This window comes from Zonotrichia leucophrys, chromosome 1 (assembly GCF_028769735.1).
Source record: "Zonotrichia leucophrys gambelii isolate GWCS_2022_RI chromosome 1, RI_Zleu_2.0, whole genome shotgun sequence".
Classification (NCBI taxonomy): Eukaryota; Metazoa; Chordata; class Aves; order Passeriformes; family Passerellidae; genus Zonotrichia; species Zonotrichia leucophrys.
Genome location: NC_088169.1, coordinates 107,414,033 through 107,426,696, shown reverse-complemented (window position 1 = coordinate 107,426,696; position 12,664 = coordinate 107,414,033). Strand labels below are relative to the sequence as shown.

The 12,664-nt window shown below is 40.6% G+C and overlaps 1 long non-coding RNA gene across 2 annotated transcripts; it reads right to left on the bottom strand.

Moving 5' to 3' along the window:
* Window positions 1-882: 882 nt before the first annotated feature.
* Window positions 883-9,182, bottom strand: LOC135443203 (uncharacterized). 2 transcript variants are annotated; one of them, XR_010438883.1, is made up of 4 exons: window positions 9,120-9,182; window positions 7,369-7,497; window positions 2,512-2,712; window positions 883-2,427 (listed from the first exon to the last, which is right to left on the bottom strand). It is a non-coding gene; the product is annotated as an uncharacterized LOC135443203 (long non-coding RNA). The 2 variants fall into 2 exon arrangements; XR_010438882.1 differs by lacking the exon at window positions 9,120-9,182 and adding an exon at window positions 7,578-7,657.
* Window positions 9,183-12,664: the final 3,482 nt, after the last annotated feature.

Here is a 12,664-nt window from a genome sequence, read left to right as displayed (position 1 = left end):
ATCTCATGTGACATGGATGTCAGATGTGTCAGGCAAGACAGTAGAACAGGAAAGCACATATTTACAAGCATTTTGAGAGAAAAAATTTGTAAAACAGATGCATAAAGAGCAAACCTGAAGACCTGTATTAATTTATCTGTAGGACTCAATGCAAAATCTTAAACCCCTTGATTCTATAAATCATATTGAATAATACTAAATTGAAACTTTCATTGCTTCCCCAAATTTTGTTAGCAGTCACTACATGTATCTGTGCTTTGTTCTTCACAATCTATGATCTTGTTTTACTGAAACTACAGGAAAATGAAACTCCAAAATTGTGCTTTGTGGCACTCACTTTGTTAAGTAAAAAAATGTCTGTGCCATAAGAAATTTATCACTATTATGTCTTCACCAGGAGAAAAAACATTACAGTGGGAAAGCCTTTCATCTAGAGCCACCCTGAAACTGTGATATTTGCATCACAATCTTGAACACAGCCGAGTTTCTGTAAACATTGTGACTAACTCTGTCAGGCATCAATTCTAAAACAGCTCACGAGATGCTCCTGTGTTTCTGTGTATATTTTGGGCAGAGCCACCTAAATCCCAGTGAGCCTCCTCTTCACTGAGCTTTAGAGGGTGACACACCCCAGCAGACAGAGCAGTTATGGTTTGAGAACAAAGCCAGGCTGCTGCTGTGGGCTCAGTGCATCACAAATGCTCAGCAAGGTCATTTGGATGTGCTTGGAAGGCCAGGCCATGCTGAAGGCCATCCCATTGTTCCCGTCCCCTCTGCAGCCAGCATGTCTGCCCTTCTGATTGCAGACCTTACAGGGGCTCTTCCATCTGCTAATCCACAAAAACAGAACAGGGTTTGTCAGGCCCAGATTCACTGGAGCAATTTTCACTCTTGTGGATCTTCCCACTCAAACCATCAGAGCTATTCTGGTGACTGGAGGTCACACCAAGAGATTGAGGCAACTGAATTCTTTTAATATCTGGCTTTTAGAAGGCACTCAGAACACTCTGAGGTCGCTGCTGAAATAATGTTTGCAAGGGAGCTATTGCATGTAGGAGGGATTAACAAAAACAGTGGAGGAAATAAACACACAGAAGGGAAAACAAAAGTAAGTTTTTCCTGAGGCACAACCAGAACTACACAAAGGCAGTGCCTTGACCTTGCATCCTTGTTAATTGAGTGCATTCTAAGTGATGTAATTGGCTGGCTGCAAATCAGAAAAGAGTAGATGGTAGCTGCCAAGGTTTGTTGTTTTAATGGAAAAACACTGTAAAAAGATTTCAAATGGTGGCACTCTGTGCAGTCTCCTTTTGTACAGAGTTGCTTTGTGAACATCTTGCAAACGATAGCAACACATTTCATCTTTGATTCAGAACACTGGGAGAAATGCCAGGCTAGCCCAAACTGATTTGGGTACCCACATCACTTTCAGCAGATGTCTTCAGGGTGTGGATGCTGCTAAGATGCCTATAAAGAATGGGATGTGATGAGAATGCACATTATGAAGAGGAAAATGGCCCCTTCCATACATATATGCATACAACTACATAAAAAATAATTGTCCAAAGGACTTTGCTAGGGCTGCTAACTGTATAAACTAACAGCCTTCCTTTTAAAATTGAGTTCAGTATTCCCTTCCAAGCATCATTTGCTCTGTCTCTTCCCTCTCCTTGGAATCTTACAAAACCTGGAGCTCATTCCTGCAAGGCCACACTCAATAAGTCCTTTCTTCTGGTGCTTCTCCCACTCTTTGGCTTCCTTCTCTGACTTATCTTCCGTGGACACCTCAAACCCAGTTTCCCACAGTAGTTCCTTTGGAAAGTAGTTTCTTTTGGAAAATCCAGCATTCTGTTTTTCCTCAGAAACCTGTTTGGCTTGTCCCTGCTGACAGCAGCTGAGGCAGGCAGCACATGCATCACTTCAGGAAGAACAAGTGAGTGGGACTGGTCTTTCTGTCCCTGCCAGACTCTGTGGGACAGAAGGACCAGTCCCACCCACTAACATTAGTTGGACATCTAACATTTTAATGTTCTCTTGAGGGACTTAAGAGAAGACCAGGTTTGTCTCTATTGTGGCAATATTTCCAAAATTTTAGAAGATGTGTGCTACAAACCTCTCTAGAGAAAGTTTGGATGTTTTTTGAGGAGGTTGAGGAAAGCAGCACTGGTGACAAAATGTTACCCTTACTGTCACATGCATAGCAGCACTCACACTGTTGGAGGCAGAGGTGATGAGATTTCATTTTTTTTTGCAGTGGAGAAAGATGCATTTTTTCTGTGCCCTCTTTTCTTGAAATAGCACAACACTTTTGCTGTACTCCCATCTCCCACCATCACCTGCAGCGTGCTATGAACTCCCAGCACAGATCACTGCCACCTGCACTGCAGGATCAAGTGCCTTAGCTGGAAAAGCAGCTGCCACTCTGACCTGTGAGAAAGGCAAACTTTGGAACTGCTGAGAATAACTGTGAGGAGCCAGGAGCAGCCAAATCCAGCTGTAGCTATTCCTCACCTCCAAAAGACTATGGAAATTCATTCCAGGAGACTCCATGAGGAAGATCTGCAGTGGGAAAGAAGTTTTCCTTCCCTCCATCCTTATTAAGACCTTGGTACCTCTCAGGGATAAGCAAGGCTGCTGCAGGTTTCCAGGTGAGGGAGCAGGACTGGCTCTGTAGATGTCTCCTTCTCAGTTGCTTGACAGGTGGAAATTTCCCTAAGGAATCCAAGAAAAATAAGTTGAAATGAATTGCTATAAATGTGAAACAGCGTGGGTTTTTCTCAGGTAAAGACAGGGCATTTTGTATAGCCAAGGGGCTTTCTTCCTCCCAGATTTCAAAGGTCTCCTGTGCACAAAAGCAGTAGCAAACTGCTGAAAGAAAGGTTACATGCATTTAAAATGTAGGCTTAGGGAACTTTGGTATAGGAGCTATTCCTGGCTCCCACTAAGATTCTAAATATACCATTCTTTGTGTGTGAATTTTACATATGTTCTTGTTAAAAGAAAGGTCACACTGTGAGTTTGTTGTATTTTTACATTTCTGGATGCAGCGGGTTCCACAGATGTAAATTTCCCCTTCGAAATACTACCAACTATCACAATTTTTTGCCTGAAGAAACAGCATCTTTGGCTGTTTCCAGCTGATAGCTACAGATCAGTGCTGTTTGAGCATCCTTTGATCTACTGAGATGGCTCTAAGTGAGCAGAGCTGATGGTTTTGTGGAGTTCTAGTTGTCTGCTCCAGCTGAAAGCTAGTTGTCTGCTTCACTGGAGATATAAGCTGCAACAGCTGATCAAGACTGGGATCTTATTTGAATAGTTAAACACTGGCTTCATCTGAGCATTAACTAATTTGCATGGCAAAATTCCAATTTACCATCTATCACTTAAATGACAGCTTGTGAAACAGTAGTTCAGTGTACTTCACTTGCAGTGTTAGATTTCTATTCAAATCAGGAGAGGAAACATATGTGGAGTGTGTGTGTTGGGGCAGTCATTGTAAAACACACACAACACGCATACACAACACCAAAAGCTTCAGATACAAAATGCAGAATATAAATATGGAAATTATTCTGTTCCTTTTTTAAAAAAAACAACAAACAGCACAACAAACAACTTACTGTTTGAATTTTACAGAAAAAAATAATAATATGGTAAAACATTCTCTTAATCCATAGGAACAGAGGCATGTGGAAAATATAAATTTTTTCCATGAGTATAATAGCAGCATTCCACTGACTTGTTCCATAGAAACTACAAACATGCCACACACAAACACAAAAAAAAAGAAAATCTACCCATTTTCAGGGACTGCAAAAAGCCCTGTGCTTGTTCCTTGATTTGGGGTAGCTAAAGCACCCAGTTACAGAAGAAGTTATTGGGGCAATCCAAAATCTGCTGTTATGCATTGTCACACTGCTGTCACTCAGGTGCATTGGGCTCAGAAACTGGATGAGATCTCCTATCTGAAAACATTATCTGCTTGGGGAGTACATGTATCCATTTCAAAGCCAGCATGCTTTAAGTCTGTAAATTGACAGCTTAAAATAGGAGCAATTTTGGGGAGCTGGAGGAAGGGTGACCAAAGCACTGTTGCATTCAGACTTTATTGCAGAGCCAGACTCCCCTGTGAGGTTGCTCAGAGCATCATTATTGCAGAGCCTGGACACCCTCAGAGGCCCCCTCAAAGCCAGGAGGGTAACACAGCCTCCCATCTGTTGCTAGAAATTTAGAAAAAAATGCATTTTGATTTCAGGGGAGTTTAAAATTGTTGGGTTTTTTGCTGTAGGGGAAATCTAAATCTACTGCTACTCTATTCTATATCAGGGTTAAGCAATATAAACAAAATTCCCTCTGAAACAAACATGCTTTCTCACCACTGTCCCAAGTGCTCCTGCTGCCTTGCAGGTCCCATGGCTCCCACCAAGTACCTGAATTTTGGGCTATAAAGACATCCATGGTACAGCACAATTCTCACTGTATTTCAGGCACTGCAAACTCAAAGAGAAACCTGCAGAAAACAATTGTGTTTCAGCAATAGAGATAAGCCGAGCGGAGCGGTCAGTGGGAGGCTGGTGCAGAGCAGCACAAATCCAACTGTTCTGCATCACTTGGCCCTGAGGACAGGGAATTGCTGGTCTTGGATGCCATTCCCAGTGCTGATGTGCCCAGTGCAGGTGCTCAGTACAAGCCACTTTTACACCAAGGTAGAATATCCCCTCTTTTGTATGCAGGTCACAAGCATGAGCTTCTCAAAAACCTTTTCTGTGTAGAAATAAATGCAGCCTTTCCCCAGACCAGATCCCAAGCATTACAGCAATACTTCTTTGGTTATCCTTGTAAAGGTGATTCTACATCACCAGCAGATGCTCAGAATCCTGCAGGAGGCAGAAACAAACACACTTGTGTATTGAAAAGCTACACAAGATTGAAAACTCTTACTCAGATTGCCATGTAAGAGACCAGAGAGCTCCTGCTCTGAGAAGAACCACAGGTTTTTGCCAACATATTCCATGTGGGATTTGTGCTCACGGGGGTGCTTCCCTTCAGATTCACTCCTGGCCTGAGCAGAGCAGTCCTTGCCCCAGGATGATGGGTTAGGCAGGGCAGGATAAACCAGCTCCTCCTGCCCTACAATCCTCATGGATGGTGGAGGGAATTCCTCTTGCTGCTGCTTCTAGTCTGCTCTGGCCCAATGGCCAGGGCTGCCAAAACCCCTGTGCCATTGCCTTCCTCAGGCTCTCAGGCTCCTTCCTCTGGTGTTCAGCTCCCTGAGGGACCTAGTTTTTAAGTTCTCAATTGTGTTTTTCTTTTAAATAGTATCAGGCATAAATAATAGATGATGGGCGCAAGCGATGCCTTGAATTTTATGGCAGTGACATACACTGGTGAAATGGGGCTATTTGTATTCCATATGGGAGAATTTCAGGAATTTGTTGTCATGTTTATACATGCTGTGGTGCCACTGATCTTTTTAAGGAGGTGGATCAAACAGACTTTTAGCTGTTTTCATCAAAAACTGAAATACATGATCTTAAAAAACTTTTGCATGAAATCTTAACCTTGAGTTATGGATGCAAGTAACAGTTAAAGTTATGTTTTGCCAAAAAACACATGATCAACTTTTCCCCATTTCATAGAATCATAGAAGAGTTTGGATTGAAAGGGGACTTAAAGACCATCTAGTTCCAATTCCCCTGCCATGGTGAAGGCATCTTCCACCAGACCAGGTTGCTCAGAACCCCATCCAACCTGGCCTTGAACGCTTCCAGGAATGGGGCATCCACAACTCCTATGGGCAACATCTTCCTGTGACTCCCAGTCGAGAATTTTTCTCCTAATATTAAATATTTCATACTCAAAATGTTGAATTTGGCATTGTATTTTTTTTTAATGTGTGAATCCTCCTCACCCCATTCAATCAGGTAGAGAGCATTATGAGGAGCTGTGCAAGTGTCTTGTGCCAGAACTACTGCAGTAGGAAAATTCTGCCCTCTGTGTATGTGTGTGTGTTTGTGCTGGAATGTGTCTGGTTCCAGTAAGGCATATATTTTAAAAAAAATTAAAAACATGTGGGAGAAAAATCAGTTCTTGAAATCTGTGGTCACATTTCAATATTTTCATTCTTGCGAGACACACTTGGAAGAGGAAATTAAGAAACCAAAACCAAACACACACAGATGAGGGAAGAATGAGCTTAGATGTAAACATACGACCCTCAAAGAGAAGATGGAAAAAACACAGCAGCCCTGTGTTTGCCTCTGAATTTAACCATCACTTGTGATTAAACAGGTAATCACAAAACCACACAAAAAGCGTGCCCTGCTGACATGCTCCTAACGCACCAGGAAGACGCTGGTGTTCTGTGGAGCTCTTTGCTTACAAAGAGGAGCTGCTGCCTCTCCCTTCTTCTCCCAGAGGAGATGGGCATCTTGCCAGTGTTTTATTTTCAAGTGCCATTGTTCACCTAGGGCTTTAGCAAAAAAGCTTCTGCTTATTTATTACTAATCCTAGCCTAAGTAATGATCTCTTTAAATCCTTTTACATTTTAAAACAGATTTGTCAGACCATGACACCAAACATAATGTTCCCCCAAACCTCTGGCATTTATTTTTTTCATTTAATAGGTAATTCTATAATTCACATATCCAAGCATTGCTTTATAGGTTCATGAAACCTGCTTCAAGGAGCATTATTTTGTCAAAACATAAATTTTACTCAGGTTGTGAGGGCTCTTTTCAACATGTTTTTGTTAGTTATGATCTTGACAGCACAGCAACAAAGAGCAACAATTTTTGTTGCATTCTTCATCTGTGAATCTTTGTAAAATGCTGGTGTGTTCATATATTTTTCAGACATCTATTAGATAGAATGCTGTTCTATCCTGGTAGCTGCCTGATACCGACACTTCGTAGACATCCTATGATTATTCCTCTACATTTCTATCTACTGATGAGGATATTATTTTATCTTAATGATTTGATATAAATTCATGGTATAACTTTGACCAAAGCCAGTTTGAGGGTTACCCAGCGTAACGTGATCCCATTATTGGTAAATGATGCTGTGAATATCCGCTGGCACTTCCATAGACTGCTGCCAGTCTGCACTCTGCTCAGTGAAAAAATTCACCTGCATTTTCACTAGCCTGGTGTCAATAAAAAACACTTGCCCAGCAGTTTGCAATGCACACATCTGAACAGTTTGGACTTTTCAGAAGGGCTGGAATAAGGCAATTGATGTAACAACAAACACCAGCAACAAATACATCCAATCCTCAACTTCAGCAGTGCAGCTCTCAAGAAAACAAATGGTCCAAAAATCCCATTACCTACTTATATAAAATATTTTAGCAGATTATTTAAATACCTCGTGGAAATGAAGACTTGCTTGTGAAATCCCTGTGCTCCCAGCCAGCAGTGCCAGAGGAGAAGAGCACCCCAGAAACTGTCAATGCAATTTTGTGCTTCCAGTCTACACAAAATCCATTATCTCATGCTGGAAAAGGAAAAATGAGAACACAGTACCTCTATACTGTGATTGATTTTGTTTATCTTTGTACAAGGAGGCTTACTTACCTTTCAGCATCCAGGCATCAAATATCAGAAGATGAAACATTTCCATAACTTACAGCAATTGGCACAAACCCCACAGGATCTGGAAGGGGAGGCAGTGGGAATGAAGAAAGATCTGGCACATGGGACAAGGAGAAGGAGATCCAGATTCCTTGTTTCCAACACCCTGATAGCCTCTCAGTCTCCCCTAACACCAGCAGACTAAACCATACTGGTAAGGTATATTATCTTAGCAAAAATTCACTTCCTTTTCAATTACATTTAATTTCCACTTCATCTCTCCTTTATATTTATTCCACAAACAAGCCATTGTGCTATTAATGATTCAGAGTTCCCCAAATCCATATGTTTTATGGATTTTATGTCAAAGTGGACTCATAATACTTTAATGAGGAAAAAGAATACTATTTTACTGTACTCACATCTTACACTACCCAGCCAATAGGCCTGTAAGCAATTTTAAATCTTTCTGGAACAGCACCATGGAGATGACAAAAAAGAAATAGGCATTACCAGCATGCTCTGGCCCCCACCCCTCAAAAAGATTGATGTTTTCCAAAAGGACATTTTTTAAGAATTGGTATGATTTTAGCAAGTTCTTAAATCCTCTCCTCTGGTTGTACACCTACATACAAGGTGTCAGAAAATCCTTTAAGGTTTTGTAGCAAGCAGAAATCAGGTAGATGATAAAACAGGGCCATCAGTCACATTAGCAGTCAAGTGACTTTGATTCTCCTCATTTTTTTTCTGAAGACATCCAGTTTCTCTGTGCATGCTCAGAGATTTAGCTATTCATGTGTTAGAATGACATCTTTAAAGTAGTGAATTTCACATTAGCAATGCAGATGGAGGAAAGAATAATCTTGGAAAATTAGATGGTGGGAAGGCTGGTGTTGGAGAGTAGGATGAGAGCTGGAAATCCTAGATAAATCAGAGAAAAAGGTTAGTAGAGGGCAGGAAGAATGGTAAAAGCAAAACCATAGAATTAGAAAGAGAAGGAAAAACTGCCATAGAAGACTGGAAGACATAATAAAGAATCTGGGGGAAAGCTGGAGTTAACAGACAGAGATTAGCAGCTAGCAGAAACATTAAAATGTTCAGAAAGCAGCATTTCAATGACTCTAATTAATAAGAAATGTGTTCTTATGGACAAAGTCGGTTCCATTTTCTCACAGAATAGCTTACTGGGGCTCTGGCCCCCAGCCCTCCAGTTTTGCCAATCACTTGCTGGTAGATTAAGATACCAAAATGCCTCCTTGTACCATTCAGGTTAAGCTCTATTGTACACACGAACAGAAAAGTGCTGCAATGGCTGCTTGGGAGATAAGGAATTTGTTTAAAAGAAAGGGTAAATCTGGGGAGGGGGAGAGAAGGGATAAGGAAAAAATCTCAGGAAAAAAAAAAAAAAAACGAAGACATTCAAGAGACATCAGTCTTGAAATTAGCAGCTCATTAATTCTCAGCTTATTTTCAGTCTCTGTGGAGATTTACCATATGTGACAGCTACTCAGCCTGGGAGCCCGATTAGAGCAGCTTTCCACCTACCAGCAGCCTAAACTGCCCCCCAAAAGCCTCTTCATTTTCAGCAAAGTTTGATGAGCTGGTTACCCATGGTTAACAGCCACGTTGGGTGCACTCAGCTGCAACTGGCCTGCTATTTTTCTCATATCAGTGCTGACAGATGAGCCTGATTATCATCCAAAATCCACCTTGCTCCTGCTCGTTTGGGCAACAAAGCAACTGAACTGAAAGAAAATTCCAGGAAAAGTAACTCAAGAGAAATTAAAAATTTCAGTAGATTTTTCCCGGAAATTTGCCCACAAAGCACGCTATTTATATATCCCCCTCCATAGAGAAGTTTGAAGGCATGTCCCAGGATGCCTGCTGCTAATGCTTGAGCCCCTGCCCTGGGGCTCAAACAGGTTTCTCACAAAGATCCTGGATGCTCCAGGCCAAGATCAATTTGTCAATGCCAGGTTGTATGATGATTTATGAGCACAGCTGAGTGAGGATGCTGGCCGTGTTCTGTCTCTCCCTAACTAGCTGTGTTGAACTCAAGCCATCTCAAATCCCTTGCAGGCTGTGTGGATGCATGCTCAGAGAGGCTGAAGCTGTTTATTGAATTTCCAGGATTAACTTTTGTACTTGAAGGAAAATTTTGGAGGAGAAAATGTGAAACTGTTTGAAGCTGTACACTGATTACACTTTGTAAATACAACATACCACAAAGGGAGATAGGCTTATCTAGATGTGAAAAAGCTTCTCAAATCCAGAATTCTATTTGGCCAGGATTTTTCACATCACACAAGTTACCTAAGGAAGGAGCATCTGAACATACACCAGACACACCTGTAAAAGTGGCAACAGGTATCTTAACAGGTAAATAGGTGCAGGCGAGTTGTAAATTAATCTGCTGTAGATGAACATTAGGATCTGATTTTCCTTAATCAAAAAAGCAGAGGGGGATCAAAGAACAAAATCATATGTTTTAAAAAATGTAAGAAAAACTGAAGATGAGAAAATTAAGAATACTGAAGGCAGAATACATTTAAATGTTACAGTGCAGATGGCAGGAAATAATAAATTGAAGAACAGTGGTGGGAAAAATGAATTACATGAGTAAGGAAGGTCCAGGTGGTTTGTATGAGCAGGATGAGACAGGCATTGCACTCTGAGCAAACCCCAGTTATTGTTTGGAAGTGTTGTACGTCAGATGCTGCTAAAAGTATATGAAAGGTTAAGGATAAGATCCTGTCTGGCAGTGAATTAATGCCTGGATCAAACTCCATCTCTGAAGGAAAACTTTATTTGATTTTCTGAATAAGAAATTCCTTTCTGAAGAGATGTGAAATTTGACAAAAGTTCAAGTTCTGTAAAGAGAACCAGGAGATACAGATTCTTTTAGTAGCACTGGCCAATCATTATTGTTTTTTGGTTTTTGTTTTTCCCATTGCAGCCATCCAGGAGTGCTTTACCAGCAGGATTGTGCTGATAATAGGCTACACCTCAAGTAAGATCAATGTGAGTCTATTGCAGGGAAATAGAAGAAAAAAAAAGAAAATAAAAAAAAAAGAAAAAAAAAGGATGACAAGTAACAGAGGAAAAAAGTTATTAACATTTCCTCAGTATCACAGAATCCACTAGCAGGTCAAAGTTGTAACAATTTCATTTCAGAATAAAAAAATCAATGCTGAAGAAGGATGAAACAACAACTACCATGGCTGCTTCAGGTGTTATGATACCATTACAGCACAATAACCTTATTATTCACTGTGGTTGTTCTTTGCATGCCTTGAGCACCTGTGACAAGTGTTCCTGAATCTGTGCACAGACAAAACCTCAAATTAAATCTGACAAACACAGAAAGTGTCTTGGGCTAACTTGACCTTCCTTTGCAGTTGTCCATTATGAATTTGTTCATTACCTACTCTTTTTTGTGCCCAACTTGACTCACCTTCCCTGTAGATTGTGTTTATTGAGAGCTGATAGTTACAAGTGCTGACATTTGGCAGGTTTTATATACCTGGAAATTAAAAGAAAAAGAATCTGACAAAGACATTGACAATAACATGAGAGAACCTCCCTACACCTGTACACTGTATAAAAGCAGAGGAAAATTTAGCTGCTCTATTTTCAGGACCTCTTTGTGATGCTCAATTCTCATTGTATGACTGCTAATAGATGTGCAAGCACATAACTGCAGATATAATGTCAAAGTCATCCACATTACAACAAGGTTTCAGATGCTCCATAATGAAGGCTTCATCAGAGAGTGAAAATTACTGGCTCCCCTGTTGATGACTTCTACGAAAATCGTAAAAGTAGAAAGTTTGCCAGCTGGATTCATCTTCCTGTGCACAGTCATTTATGAAGCTTTGAAATTTTAACCATTGGCAACAACGCTATAGCTGAAAAAACTCCAAGAATATCTGTTCGATGACAAACAATGGTCTGCTAAATAGAGACACACTGTCCTGACAGCTCCAGCTTCAGCTATGTGGCATGATATGTGCCAGCAAAAGCAGAGAAGGCATCATGAAACTGCTTCCAAAAATGAGCACCCTGCAGCTATTAGAAACTGCGTGAGAACCACCAAATGTCAGCCTCATGCTCAACCACACTCAGTTTAATAAACGCATTTAAGAAAGTGAACAGCATAAGATGCTTCAAAACACCCTTAAGACTACAACAAAAATATTGAGTAGCAGAAGGGAAAAAAGCATCTATTTACCACAAAAAAAAAAAAAAAAAAGGAGAATTTTGTGTATTTTTTTGTTCCCTGGGACCAATTAAGAGCATCCTGCCATTATTATTGTCAGCACTAAGAACAGTCTACAAACGATAATCAATTCACTGACACATCCTAAAATTGATAGTTAGAGGCCTGCACTGAGAAAAGACCCACATTGTTTTGGGTTTTAATGTAAGGGGTTTTTATTTTTGTAATTTTCTTTTCTGAGCAAGTATTTACATTCATTCAAATCTAAAGAAAGAGAATAGGCTGTGGGCAAAAGGAGAATTTCTCTGTACTAGGTCCATAATGTGCTACAGAACTATCTAGGAACATAAAGAAGAATTATTTTTTGTCCTGAAAATGGTTGTTGAAATACTGCATGTCCTTTTATTCTCCCCTCACTTTCCTTTTCTTCTCCTTGCCCTCCACTCCCATGGCTGCTCCAGCTCTGAGTGTCACCAGTGAGGTGCCAGGGCAGGCACAAAGACACCCCTGCCGAAACAAACATTTCCTGGCTTATGACATGTTTTCATAATTTCATGAAAGGGCACTGAGTTTACCTGGATTTTCTTCCTTTTTTTTTTTTTTTTTCTTCCCCAAGAGTGTTATTACAGCTCTAAAGGCATGTGAGTCTCCCTTGTCCCACAAAATTCCATATATTGGCCCAAGCAGGAGTTTCTCATCAGAACAACTCAGTTTCAAAGTAAAGTTTCTTCACCCAGAAAACTCTATCAGAAATATTACCAAATGCTGTAATTCTGTGATCCAATTAATCATGGAAAAAGGAGTTGTACAAGTACTGAAAGGTTTTACTCTCAGCTAGAGTACAAGGGTACTTACCAGATCTCAGAGGTCT